The sequence below is a fragment of the Polypterus senegalus genome, unplaced genomic scaffold, assembly GCF_016835505.1.
Source record: "Polypterus senegalus isolate Bchr_013 unplaced genomic scaffold, ASM1683550v1 scaffold_2530, whole genome shotgun sequence".
Classification (NCBI taxonomy): domain Eukaryota; kingdom Metazoa; phylum Chordata; class Cladistia; order Polypteriformes; family Polypteridae; genus Polypterus; species Polypterus senegalus.
The window spans coordinates 3,856-17,814 of record NW_024386083.1 but is presented as its reverse complement, the minus strand read 5'-3'; the positions used below and the strand labels follow the sequence as shown (position 1 = coordinate 17,814).

The 13,959-nt window shown below is 38.7% G+C and overlaps 1 pseudogene; it reads right to left on the bottom strand.

Annotated features, from left to right (window-relative positions):
- Positions 1-6,899: 6,899 nt before the first annotated feature.
- LOC120522542 lies at positions 6,900-9,371 on the bottom strand (annotated as a pseudogene).
- Positions 9,372-13,959: the final 4,588 nt, after the last annotated feature.

Below are 13,959 nucleotides of genomic sequence, written 5' to 3'. Positions count from 1 at the left end.
TTGTTAACCATAAGAAGTATAGGTGTGGGAAAACAAAGTGTCAATATAGAGGTGAACAAAAAAAAATGACAATCAAAATTTAAGTAAAGAAGCAAAAACACAACAAATTTCCCATTGATTCAATCTCATCACTGCCATTTGTATTAAATTTGTTTGGCAAAATTCCTAGAATCTCTGAGTATAAAAGCAGTGTGAATAATGGCATTCTTTTCCAAAGTGAATTCTTTGAAACAATAGACTAAACGATTACCTCTTGCTGATTATATTAAATATTTAGAAGTAACAATTACAAAGATATTTTTAAAACTCATTTTCACAGTATAATTGAACATATTAAAGAAGATATTAGTAGATTCTTCCATTTTACTTTACCTCTCAAAATTAAAAACTTTCAAAATGACTGTCCTCCCAAAGCACCTATATCTGTTTCAGATCATTCCTAAAAGCAGTTGTAACTTTATTTGAAGTTCCAATGTCCATGCATAATTGTTTATGGTTAAGCTGCAACTATACGTATAGTGAGACTTTGGAAGGGGGCAGAAATCAATGATACCACAGCTGTTTGGCTCACAGAAAGTAAATTGCATATAAAATCCTCTCTGTGTGCCTTGCTATGTGTCCCACTCAATCCTCGCTTTCATTGGTTTATCAAGAACTAGTGATGGGCAGATGAGGCCTTGTGAATCTACTGAGGCTTCTTCTCATGCATAACGCCGTGCGTAGAATTCGCACTATAACATGATGTGAGCACAAAAGCCGAAATATGCTTACGCACGGAAAAATCTAGATGCAGGAATCTGTGCGTACTCCAACTTCCACGTTCTTCCACTCCATAAATCCCGGTCAGTGTGAAAAGTAACGCTCATGCACGTGCCTTCTGTCCCGCCCCCAACTCCTCCTAGAATTACACCTCTATGAATATGCAAATCAATATAAATTGCCCTTAAGCTCAGCCTTCTGTGAAAAGACAATGGGAAAAGCACGGGGGAAATATAAGAGTTTCAGCGAATACCAAGTGGAGGCAAAGGAAAAACATACTATTTGTTCAAATAAACCGTGGTATAATCAACAAAAGGAAGTTGATCGAGTGACATAGCGTGTTGGAGAAACACGTTCACAAAGTTGCACAGTGCCAAAATAAAAAAGAAGTCACATATCAAACTCGCAGTGAAAAGGAGAGTTGTAGCCCACTGTCTGAGCTTATTAGGGTACCAACAAAAAAATAGGCACACAGTGGGGAAAAAGCACAAAATGTCAACTTTAATCTCGAAATTTTCACTTTAATCACGTAGTTTATTTTGTCATTAAAGTAGAACATCATAAACTTCATCTTAAAATCATTTAATTTACTAGTTTCTCAAATACCATCGTAACTAAAGTAGCATGTTAAATGCTTTGTTTTGTATTTGATCTTCAATGAGCTTTATGTGTGTGAATCACTACGTGCTTCCGTTCTTTCTCTTTCTCCGACAGGACACAGAATCCATTACATTTGTGATATTACAGCTCTCTGAATAATTAAAATACTGAGATGTATACGTGGTATCATTTTCATGATGATTGGAATGAAAGCATGTTATTAAACATGGAAACATGATGGCACAGCGATTGTTTGTGTCTCATACAAGATGCTGCTGTGCCATGTGTGACCTTCGATGAAATAATTTATTGTAGCAGTACTGTCTCTTTCAAACGTACTAACCTTCAATTCCTGTCCTTACTTTTATTTCCCCAAATACCCAATCGCCACACAATCAGCTCTGTAATAGACGTTAAGCCATCTGCTTACAACGACGATTCTTCAAAACTTTTAAGGAACATTGAAATATCTTCATAGTACGTGTTTAATTATTCTATCCATCTATCCTTCCAGTGTCGCGCCAGCCTTAGCAAATATACAGTGCGTAAGGCAGTAACAATACGTTAACTTGCTACCGTGTCCTCACATGTTTAATTATTAACAATACAAATTATTTAAATGAAGTTAAAGTTTTATCTGTATAATATAATCAACATATTTTGCTGCATTTCATCTTACAAATGAAACAGTCATCATATGTAAATATGCGCTTTATAAAGTGGCGCAGGTTTTGTAATATTATAACTGTAGTGCAAGTTTACAGTGGGGTAATTGTACTTATAAGTACAAACAGTTCTACAAGAAGTAATTGATTAAGTGCGTTTATAGTTCTTGGGATGAAACTGTTACTGAACCGCGAAGTCCATACAGGAAAGGCTTTGAAACGTTTTGCCATGGCTGAGGAAGCGTGGGCTTGATGCTGTAATACCGATAATTCTCTTATTATTGCTGTGATTCACACTCAGATACAGTGATATAAATACTTCGAGTGGTGCAGTGAGAGTAATATGGAAAAAGATGATCCGCTGTGGCAACCTTTAAAGGGAGCAGCTGAAAGAAGAAAAAGAAGAAGATGGTGCAGTGAGAGTAACAACGCTAAAGCAGTTATGGTATTTGGAATACTATGGCTATTCCCTGGGCCATTATATTGTTACAGGTAATCTACAATCAGATGCATTACACTAATAAACAATATGTGGTTAGTTTCAGTGTATTTATAAAGTTGCATCAGGAAAATAAAGAGTAACCACACAGGAACAGTAGCACTGCTTTGATGCTGGGTGCCGCCAGTTTGCAAAACCGAGTGGAGAACTTGCGTACGACAAGGTATGAGGTACCGTGGAAAAGTGGATTGCTTTACGCCAAGTGCAAGTTTTATACATCGCGATTTGAATGTGGAAACGTTCTTACGCAACATTTCTGTACGTACGCACCGTTTATACATGAGGCCTCAAAAGTTTTTGAGCTTCAAAAAAAAAAATTATCACAGTGACATATGGTGGTTTGCAGAATTCATAGCGGTGATGAGCTTGAGACAGTAGAGAAAGTAAATTTACAACCCCTTGTTGACTGCACAGTTGCAAGCTGACAAGTTTACTAAAAGTCTAAGAATGCTATGTGTAAACATCTTGATCTTAATATAATATATATAGATAATATACTATAATTACATTCTTTTTAAAATGCTGCAATAAATGTACATAATACTATATGTAACACTTTCACAATAAAATAATGTTTAAACGTGTATACATTATGGAGTGGTATATAACAGGAATTTGTAATTATCTTTATCACATGGAAATTTTTTCTTTAAGGCAATGTGAAATACATTTTCCCATCAATGTTTGGGAAATAATTGTACCAAGAGACAAAGAGAATCATAATAGGATTTGGAGAATATGCTTGTCAAACAAGACGAATTGAAATGGACAGTACAACCAGGGGTTTAGGGAATGTAATTCTTGAAGGCAGTTTTTGAAAACTTTTATTTAAAAGAAGCATTTGCTCAACTTTGCTGTATCTTAGTTGACTGCTTCTCTGGCTCACAGTTTCGCCAGTCTTGAAGAAGACTCTCACATTTCTTTAATTTGCAAATTATTATGATACTGTTGTGTGTTATAACATGAGAAGAGGATGATAACAATGCTTCATCACTGTCATTTTTGTTATGATGTTGTTACAATATCGTGTTGGGCACAAGGTTACTGATGCATGCCAATTCTAACAAACAACAAAGACAGTGAACCTTAAAATAATAGCAATCATTCAAATATTACCCAGTTTTTTTTCTGAAAAGTGGCTCCAAGATTGAAGCTAATGGCTTGAAGCTAATGATGAACACATGGAAATGTGGTGCAAAATATGCCACTCACATCCAAATGCTGCAGATAAAACAAGTATATTTTACACAGGCTCAAAGAATTTCAAACATTCTTTGTCTGACAATCATGAAAAGAGCAAGGAGTACTTGAACTGTGGTACAAGCTATTTCTAATAAACAAGCTAGTCAAGAAGAAATATCCAGGCTCCTACTGGCTAGATGGAGAAACAATCTGAATGAAGAACAACAGCAAGTTCTTAGTAATATTTTTCATCTCGCCCTTCATAAAGTTAAAACACACGTCTCATGTCTCCATTTGCTGAGGATATTCCTTTACTGGAGTGGCTAGGAGTAAATGTCAGAGGTGCATATCATTCACATGAAGGGTAAACATGGATAGTGCACACCATTGTGCATGCTATTAGCAGGCAATTAAAAGCCAGGCTAAAATCTTTTGAATGTTGGGGACTGATTTTTGATGGATCTGTGGAGATCATTTACATTGTGTCTGTGTCCAGCAACGGAGAGTTTACAATGGACTTCCTCGGACTGATTGAACTGAGTACTGACCGAACAACGCAGGACATAACAGATGGACTTGTGAAGCTTTTCCAGGACACAGGCTTGGATGACTGGATGACAAAGTTGGTCACCGTGTGCCCTGATGGGGCTACTGTCAACAATGATATGTAGCATATCTGCAAAGAGCATTTTCAGTGTTTTCTGGCCAACATGCTTGATATTGGTAACATTTAGAAAACCACATCTATTAGGTTTCAGAAGGAAAAGTTGATCTTTGGAGAATATAAGGATGAACTCATGGTAGCCATGGGCAGTTCACACTTCTGCTTGCTGGTGAAGGCTAGTACAGGACACACGCTGTTCCTAATGCTAAAGCTGACAGGGACAAGACAAACTTACTGAGGGGGTAATGGAAGAGTTTGAAATCAGATACAGTATGACTTCCTCAAGTCATGTGATAATTTCTTAGTATTTGATCCTTCAACTTGGCCTCAGGAAAAGCAAGACCTCCACCATTTAGGCAACAAAGCAGTTTGCACCATTCTTCAAAATATCATGCCACTTTGCAACTTGACAGAGTCACCACAGTGAAAGAATGGATGCGCATAAAGCAAGCAGGAAAACGCTTGGCAACATCCTCTATGTATGAATTGGTCCACATAATAAATACAAGCAATCTAAATTCTTACTCCAGTATCATCAAGGCGGTTAAACTGTCTCTTTCACTGCCTCACAGCCCCTCACCTGTCTAAGAAGACCAAAGAGACATTTGACCCAATGTCAGCTGTTGACCTGTGGATGAAGACAGCTAAGAGGAGGCTCGACAAGGGACAGGGCGGTGCATCTGCAGCATCTTCATCATCTGTAATGCAGGAAGCTGAGGTAGAGGACTGGGAGGTAGACACCGAGGAGGACAGAGTGGAAGACTGCATTTACTAGGACCTCACTACATATAGGGTGAGTACCAAACACCATCTCCTGGTACTCGCCTGAGTAACTCACTGAAAAAGTTATGCGCATCCCTGATTATAGTATGTAAGTTACTGGGGGATGACAAGTAGAACTTTTATCACTATTGATTGTTTTGTCCAGTTATTGACCCCATATAAAATATGACCAATGGTTTGCCATGCCTTTTTGAAGCTTATAGGGGATGGGAAAACTCAGAACAGTTGGACCGTTTTTGATGTTTCAGAGCTTTGTTCATGATTAGTTATGTAGTAATAGGAATTTGATGCCAGTTTTAATAAGCTGTTGACACTGTGTGCTTCAGAAAAGTGAGACATGTCAAACATCTCATCATTTACCAAAAGCCAGGTGGTCCACTATTTACTTATGACCCTGTTTCCTAAAAAAGTTGTGACACTGTAAAATGTAAATAAAAAATACTGTAAATGTGATGATTTGCAAATCATTATACCCATGTCTAATTGAAAATAGAACAAAGACACCATATCAAAAGAAAATGAGAAATGTGCTTGTTTTATGAAAAATATATGCTCACTTTGAATTTTATGCCAGCAACACATTTCAGAAAAGTTGGGACGGGACAACAAAAGATGTGAAAAGATGTGTAATATTAAAAAAAAAAAAAAACCCGATGGAACTACTAATCACATTAAGTGGCAACATGCCAGTAACATGGAGTAAAAAAGAGCATCCCACAGAGACAGGGTCTCTAAAAAGAAAAGATGGGGAGGGGGTCACAAATCCGTGAAAGACTGCGTGGGCAATTAGAGCAGTAAGTTAAGAATATTGTTCCTCAATGTAAAATTGCAAACAATTTGGGATTCCATCATTCTACAGTACACAATATAATGAAAAGATTCAGAGGATTTGGAGAAGTCTTTGTATTCAAGGGACAAGGCTAGAAAAACAGCATTGGATGGCCGTGATTTTTGGGCCCTCAGATGGCAATGCACTTGTCATGTATTAATAATACAGTTCACCTTCATTTGATAAGAACGGACGAGCAGACAGCGTGCCTTTTTCTTTCTTGTCTTTATTTGAACAACTAACAAATGTGCAAGGCATTACCAATCAAATCACCAGGTGTCAACCCACAATCAGACATCAATAGCTGAACTGAAATGTACACTTATACTGATATATAACAATTCCTCCCATCTAAAAATTAGAAGTAATTAACTTATTCCCTTTTTTTTTTTCTCTGAAGAAATCAAAACATTGAATTCTATCTTTACATTTAATTTTCAATTAGTCTCTGTGGAGGCTTGCGTATGCAATTGGGTAACGCTCTCTTCACAGGGTAATTTTTCTTGAATTGTTACAGCAGTGTTAGCCTCTGCAGAAGGTGATGGAGATAATGCACATGGGCTCTGTACTTGTGCTGCTTGAGGAGATGGTAAGTGCTCTGGACAGTTTGTAGGAGCAACAGCAGGGGAGTCAACAGGCAGTGTGGGTATCTCTTTAGCTCTAACCAACCCTGATTTTCTCAACTGGTCGACATGACGTCGCCATATGACACCTTGAGTAGCCTCTACCTTGTATGACAAGGGACCAGTTTGCTCTTTCACTAGTGCAGGAACCCATTTCTGATCTCCTCTGTAGCTCCTGGCAAGAACTGATTGTCCAATGGCAAAGCTACGTGTAACCTTGTCCGTTGCTTTATGACCTTGTTTGATTTGTCTGTCTTGCACAGTCTGCTTAATATTTGGTTGCAGCAGGTCTAATCTAGAGCGAAGAGGACGCCAAAGAACAACATAGCTGGAGTCTGGTTAGTTGTAGCATGGATGGAATTCGATATGCAAATAAGAAGTTGGCCAATTTTTGCTGAAGGGTCAGCTTCTCATTTGTCATTGCTCGAAGGGCTCGTTTCAAACTTTGCACAAACCTCTCTGCCTGGCCATTTGTGGCTGGATGCCATGGGGCAGATGTAATGTGCCGTATGCCATTTTTGTGGAGGAAAATCTGAAAATCTGTTGCTGTGAACTGGGGTCCGTTGTCACTCACCAGTTGTTGTGGAACTCCAGTTCTAGCAAATAAATTCCTTAGTACTTCAATAGTGTGAGAAGTAGTGGTGGAGCTCATAATGAAAACCTCTGGCCATTTAGAGCATGCGTCGACTACCACCAGGAAAGTTGTCCCCATGAATGGTCCTGCAAAGTCGATATGAAGCCGCTGCCATGGTAATGTAGGCCATTCCCATGGATGAAGTGGTGCACGTTCTGGATCATTCTGAACCATCTGGCAGCCACTACATTGCTGCGCTATTTTCTCGATGTCTTCATCAATGCCTGGCCACCACACAAAACTTCTGGCAAGTGCCTTCATTTTCACCACACCTAGATGTCCCTTGTGAAGCTCTTTTAATACTCTGTGTCTTAGTTTAGTGGGTACAATAGTTCTTAACCCCACATCACACATCCAGCATTTAAGGCAATTTCATCACGTCTCGAGTAATATGCAGCCAGCAGGGATTTGTGCTGGGCTGTCCAGCCATTCAGTGTGGCAGCATACACCTGAGACAGGACCTTGTCATGTTTTGTTTCTGTTTTCACCATGTCTGCCGTGACGGGCAGACTTTCAATCTGGCTGATGGAGATCATATCTATTGTTTCCTCATCTCCAAACTCATCTTTTTCAGCCTCCAGTGGCAGTCGCGACAACCCATCTGCATTTGCATGGCAGGCTGTACGTTTGTACTCAATCTTGTACCTGTGTCCACCTAAAAACAATGCCCAGCGCTGCATTCGGGCAGCAGCTGTGGCAGGAACTCCTTTCTGCGGGCTGAAAATTGAGGTTAGCGGTTGGTGGTCTGTGACAAGGATGAATTCCCTACCAAAAAGATACTGGTTGAACCTTTTTACACCCCACACTAGACTCAATGCCTCCCTATCGATTTGGGCATAATTCTTCTCAGCTGCAGACAATGAGCGTGATGCAAAAGCTATAGGCCTCTCACTGCCATCTTCCATAACATGAGACATCACTGCTCCAATGCCGTATGGAGAAGCATCACAAGCCAGCTTGATTGGAAGGGACGAATTAAAGTGGGTTAGGACTGTGTCAGATGTCACCAGTCTCTTTGCATCTTGGAATGAATTTTCACATTCTTTGGACCATTTCCACTGTTTTCCAGCTTGTAATAGCTCATTGAGTGGATATAGCACAGTTGCCAGGTTTGGAAGAAACTTATTATAATAATTCACAAACCCCAGGAAGGATCTAAGCTGTGAAACATTTTGTGGTTGTGGTGCCATCAATACAGCCTGAATCTTGTCCTGACATTTGTGCAAACCTTGGGCATCTATGGTGTGCCCAATACCTGACACTGGGCTTCAGGAACTCACATTTTCCTCGCCTGGCTCTTAGTCCATACTCTTCTAACCTTTTCAGAACCTTTTTGAGGTTTTCTAAATGCTCTTCATCTGTCGCTCCAGTGACAATAATGTCGTCTAAATAGCACTGGACGCCTGGCAGTGACTGAAGGATCTGATCCATTGCTCTTTGCCAAATAGCTGGGGCAGAGGCTACCCCAAACACCAGCCTGTTGTAACGATAAAGACCCTTTATTGTATTAATGGTCAGGAACACTTTAGAGTCTTCCTCTACTTCCATCTGGAGGTATGCATCTGCTAAATCTAACTTTGAAAACGCTGACCACCCGACAAACTGGCAAAATGTCCTCAATTCTCGGCAGAGGATACTGTTCAGCTTGTAGCACAGGATTAATGGAGACCTTAAAGTCCCGCAGAGCCTGACTGTACCATTTCTCTTTATTATTGGGACAACTGGGGTTGCCCAAGGACTCCAGTCTACTTTAGAAAGTATGCCGTTTGACTCCAACCTATCCAATTCCTTTTCAACCAGGGGTCGGATGGCATAGGGTACTGGGCGTGCCTTGTGGAACCGTGAGGTCGCACCACTCTTAAGTACAATTTTAGCTCTAATGTGCTGAAGAGTCCCAATGCCACTCTTAAATACCGGGGCGGCTTTTCTTAATATCAGCTCTAGGTTCTTTTCTGTAGTCTGTTGCACAACAGGCAAAACACGGAGGCTTTTAATCTCTCTCCAGTCAACTCCCAACTTTCTTAACCACTCACGGCCCCATAATGGTGCACCTCCATTTTGTATTATGTGTAAATCAAGTACCTCTTTTCTTCCTTTATACTCTACTGTCACATGCAGCACTCCAATAGGCATAACCTTTTCACCTGTGTATGTTCTGAGAAGAACAGAAGAGGGTTCAGCTTCTCCTTCTTGAAATACACCTTGTAATCTTTCAGTGACATAACTGAAACAGCTGAGCCAGTGTCCAATTCCATTTTTACCACCTGGCCATCTATCTTGGGGGTGAGCCAGATTGCCTGCTTGTCTTTTCCACTAAGGCTAAATAATTCCAGACTTGCTAATGCATCTTCACTATCAATGTCAGAGACTTCTGCAACATTATGCACATTTTTCTTGTCGCTGTGATGCATTTTGTGTTCCGCACTAAACTTTGCCTTTCCACTACGACAAACTCTTTGAATATGGCCCGTTTTGTGGCACTGTCTGCACTCTTCATTTTAAATCGGCACTGTGAGGGAAGATGGGAGTCGCGTCCACAGCGATAGCAGGGCCGTTTATGTACTTTGCTTATCTTGGCTGCCGCCATTTTATTTACGCTGCTCGTATTCACTCCTCTTTGTAGTTCAAGTGCATCTTTAGCTGCAGTTTCCATTGAAATAGCAATTTCTACTGCTCGTTTAAATGTCAAATCTGCCTCAGTTAACAGCCTCTTCTGGATTCCCTCTTGAAGGATTCCACAAACCAAACGATCACGCAATGCATCGTTTAGCCCGTCACCAAACTGACAATATTCTGATAACTTTTTCAGTTCTGCCACATAAGCCGCAATTGTCTCTCCCTCGTTCTGATTACGCTTATGGAATCTGAAACGTTCCGCGATCAGTAATGGCTTTGGTGACAAATGATCCGCATTACACGGACTAAGTCGTTAAAACTTTTCTCGGCGGGTTTGTCTGGGGCAGTTAAACTACGGAGGAGGCCGTAAGCTTTCCCTCCCATGGCACTCAGTAGCACAGGAACGTGTTTTCAGCTGGAATATCATTTGCAGCGAAATACTGTTGCAGCCTTTCAACATACATATTCCAATCTTCCGTGGAACTATCAAAAATATCTATCTTTCCGATGTACGACATGTTTGCAATTTATCGTACTCACGTTGCACTATCGCGTCGGGTCCTTGCTTTTCCGCTTACTCGGTGCGGTTCGCTGCTGTTATTCAGTGTCACAGTGCTCAAAATTAACTGCTTGATCTCGTCGCCACTGTCATGTATTAATAATACAGTTCACCTTCATTTGATAAGAACGGACGAGCAGACAGCGCGTGCCTTTTTCTTTCTTGTCTTTATTTGAACAACTAACAAATGTGCAAGGCATTACCAATCAAATCACCAGGTGTCAACCCACAATCAGACATCAATAGCTGAACTGAAATGTACACTTATACTGATATATAACAGCACTTAAAAACAGAATTGATTCAGCAGTGAAAATCACTGCATGGCTCAGGACCACGTCTAAAAACCATAGTCTGTGAATACAGTTCATTGTTGTGTACACAAATGTAAGTTTAAAACTCTTCTCATACAAACAAGAAACCATATATAAACATGATCCAGAAACACTCCCAGCTGCCATTCAGAAACACTGCCATCTTCCCTGGGCCTGAGCTCATTTAAGACGTACTGAGGCAAAATGGAAAACCATCCTGTTGTCTGACAAATCAGAATTTGAAAATCTTATTGGAACTCATGGATGCCACATCCTTCAGGCTAACGAGCAGAGCAGAGGGACCATCCAGCTTGTTATCAGCACACAGTTCAAAACCCAGAATTTGTGATGATATGTTGGTGCATTAGTGCACGTAACATGGACAGCTTGCACATTTGACAAGGCACCATTAATGTTGAGCGATATATATATATATATATATATATATATATATATATATATACATATATATATATAAATATATATATATATATATATATATATAAATATATATAAATATATATATATAGGTTGTGAAGCATCATCCAGATTATGTCTTTTTCGAGAAGGCCTTGCTTATTTCAGCAAGACATCGCTAAACCTCAATTTTGTGCATATTACAACATCAGTTGTAAACTGTCCTATCTGTGGTCCAGACCTGTCAACCATTGAAAACATTTGCTGCATTTTAGAATAAAGGACATGAAAAGAGACTCCAGACTGTTGAGCAGCTGGAATCCTATATCAGGTAAAAATATGACAACACTTCCCTTTAAAAAACTATAATAGTCACTCTCCCAAACATTTATAGAGTGTTGTTAAAAGAAGAGGTTCGACAAGTAACATCCACATCCCAACTTTTTTAAAAATGTGTTACTGGCATTAAAATCAAAATGAGTATATATTTGTTAAAAAAAAAAAAAACTGCACAATTTCTCAGCTTCAGAATCTGATATGTTGTTTTGCACTATTTTCCAATAATATGGGGTTTTATGCAAATATGATTTGCAAATCATTGCATTCTGCAATTTACTTACATTGTACACAGCATTGTAACATTTTTGGAAATGGGCATCACTGCAGTGTCAAAATTTAGACAGGGATGCTGTAACTAGTTGCGTGCATATGTATATTTTCTAGCTGCCTTTTACCTATTCAGTATTCAGCTTATGGAAGTCATTAAGAATCCCATATTATGTTGTCTCAAAATCCCTCAGTAGCACATTCTTTTTATTATACAAAACTGTAGCTAGAATTTAAATGTAATTTCTTGGTTTCCAAACTTTCTAACAGATTATTATTCCTGAAGTGATTTTGGCTAGTTTTGATGAAGGTACTGATAGAATTTCTAGAGCTTTAGAAATGCAAAGAATTTAACCCTAGATAATCTCAGGGGAACAATGGGAAAGAATCTTTCAATTAGAATTTCAGATAAGGAATAGATCTCAGCTGTTCACAACATACATTTCACTCCAATTTGTGAGAAAGCCTGCTGTAATTCAGGTAAAAATTGCTCCTCATGGAGACTTACCTCTTTTAAAACTGTCTAAAATGCAACCAGACTGAACAATGTCCAGCTCACTAGGTTATACATTCTGGAAATACTCCACTTCCCACAAGCCTTCACATTTTGCAATAATTTTTTTTTGTATATCGCCTAAATAGCCATGGGTTCAGAATCACTCCTACCCTTTTCACAGCAATATTGAAAAAAACTGGAGCAGGGTTAATCTTAAGTAACATCATATGTTAAAAGCAAAAGCCAGTTGGATACAGTTAAGTTCTAATGATGCAAAAATGAATTTATATGAGCAGTTAATAGGAGGAAATCTATTGAAATTTGAAGGATTTGTGATGTTTTAAATTAGTTAACAAAATCTATAAAGTGTCAGTAGCAACAGAGAGTAGCTGAATATAAAATAATTTGGACACCACAGCTAGCAGGGTATCAGAAGGACTAAGAATCTTAAAAACAAACCCAATTTATTACTACTGTGGCATTCAAATCCGTGTCTGTATTTCACATAACATTTTTATATGAATTAGCATTTTTCACATCAGGATTTGTGTGTGGGTGTGTGTGTCTGTGACAAATTGCTCAGTGCACTTGTTAGAAAATTAATGCTAAACTCATATTCAAATCAAATCAATTCATTAAAATAGGTGATAAATTATTTCCTGATAGCCATTAAATTTCCAAACAAAAATCTGATGTATACCTGCATTCCAAATACTATTGTAGTTGTCCTAGTATTTTGCACACTGTCAAATATTTAGATATACTGCATTAATCAGAATAAGCAACACTTTACAAGGTTAGCTGTGACACCAGGTACTTCCTTTTCTGTTTCCCATTGTTATTATTAAATATCCTTAGCCTTATGCTGTGCAAAATTTATTTGTTATGAATGAAGATTATTTACAAATGTCAAATTCAAGGTAACATAAGGGTGCCTAGGAGGAATATTGTAGGTTACAGCTGAAATTGTTGGATGCGAGTTCTTGGTGAAACATATTGAAGCAGAGTGGAATAATTAACATGGGGTCATATTTCACTTTTTTTGAAAACTGAAAAAAGACAAAAATAATCCAAATTCTTCCACAGCACTGACAATTAAACCACACGCTACTAGCCACAAAAGTTATATTTTTGCTGTATAGTAGTGTTTGTTCTGTGCTAATAAGTATGATTGTTGCAAAGCAAGCCATTGTCGACTTGACAGTAAGGCTTTTGCTTTAGCTCTTGTCTTCAGTCCAGCACTAGAGACTGGCAGAAATTATGAAACTCATGCTGGAAAACTGAAGTGTTTCATCTTTATATTTGTTCTTTAAATAGATACTATACATCATTGGAACAACTTATGATTCCCTGTACCCCTATACTAAATTATAGCTATGAAAAAAACAACAACAAAGCAAGCTTTAGTGGTAAATTAAGCCACATTCTAGAAGAGGTTATTAATTTTTGTTGGATCGTGTGTTTTTAATGTTTTTATGTAGCAAATCTTTGAATAAAACATCTTCTTTCGGCTGCTCCTCTTAGAGGTCGCCACAGTGGATCATCTTTTTCCATATCTTGCTGTCCTCTGCATCTTGTTCTGTTACACCCATCACCAGCATGTCTTCTCTCTCCACATACGTAAACCTCCTCTTAGGCCTTCAACTTTTCCTCTTGCCTGGCAGTTCCATCCTTAGCATCCTTTTTCCAATATACCCAGCATCTTTCTTCTCC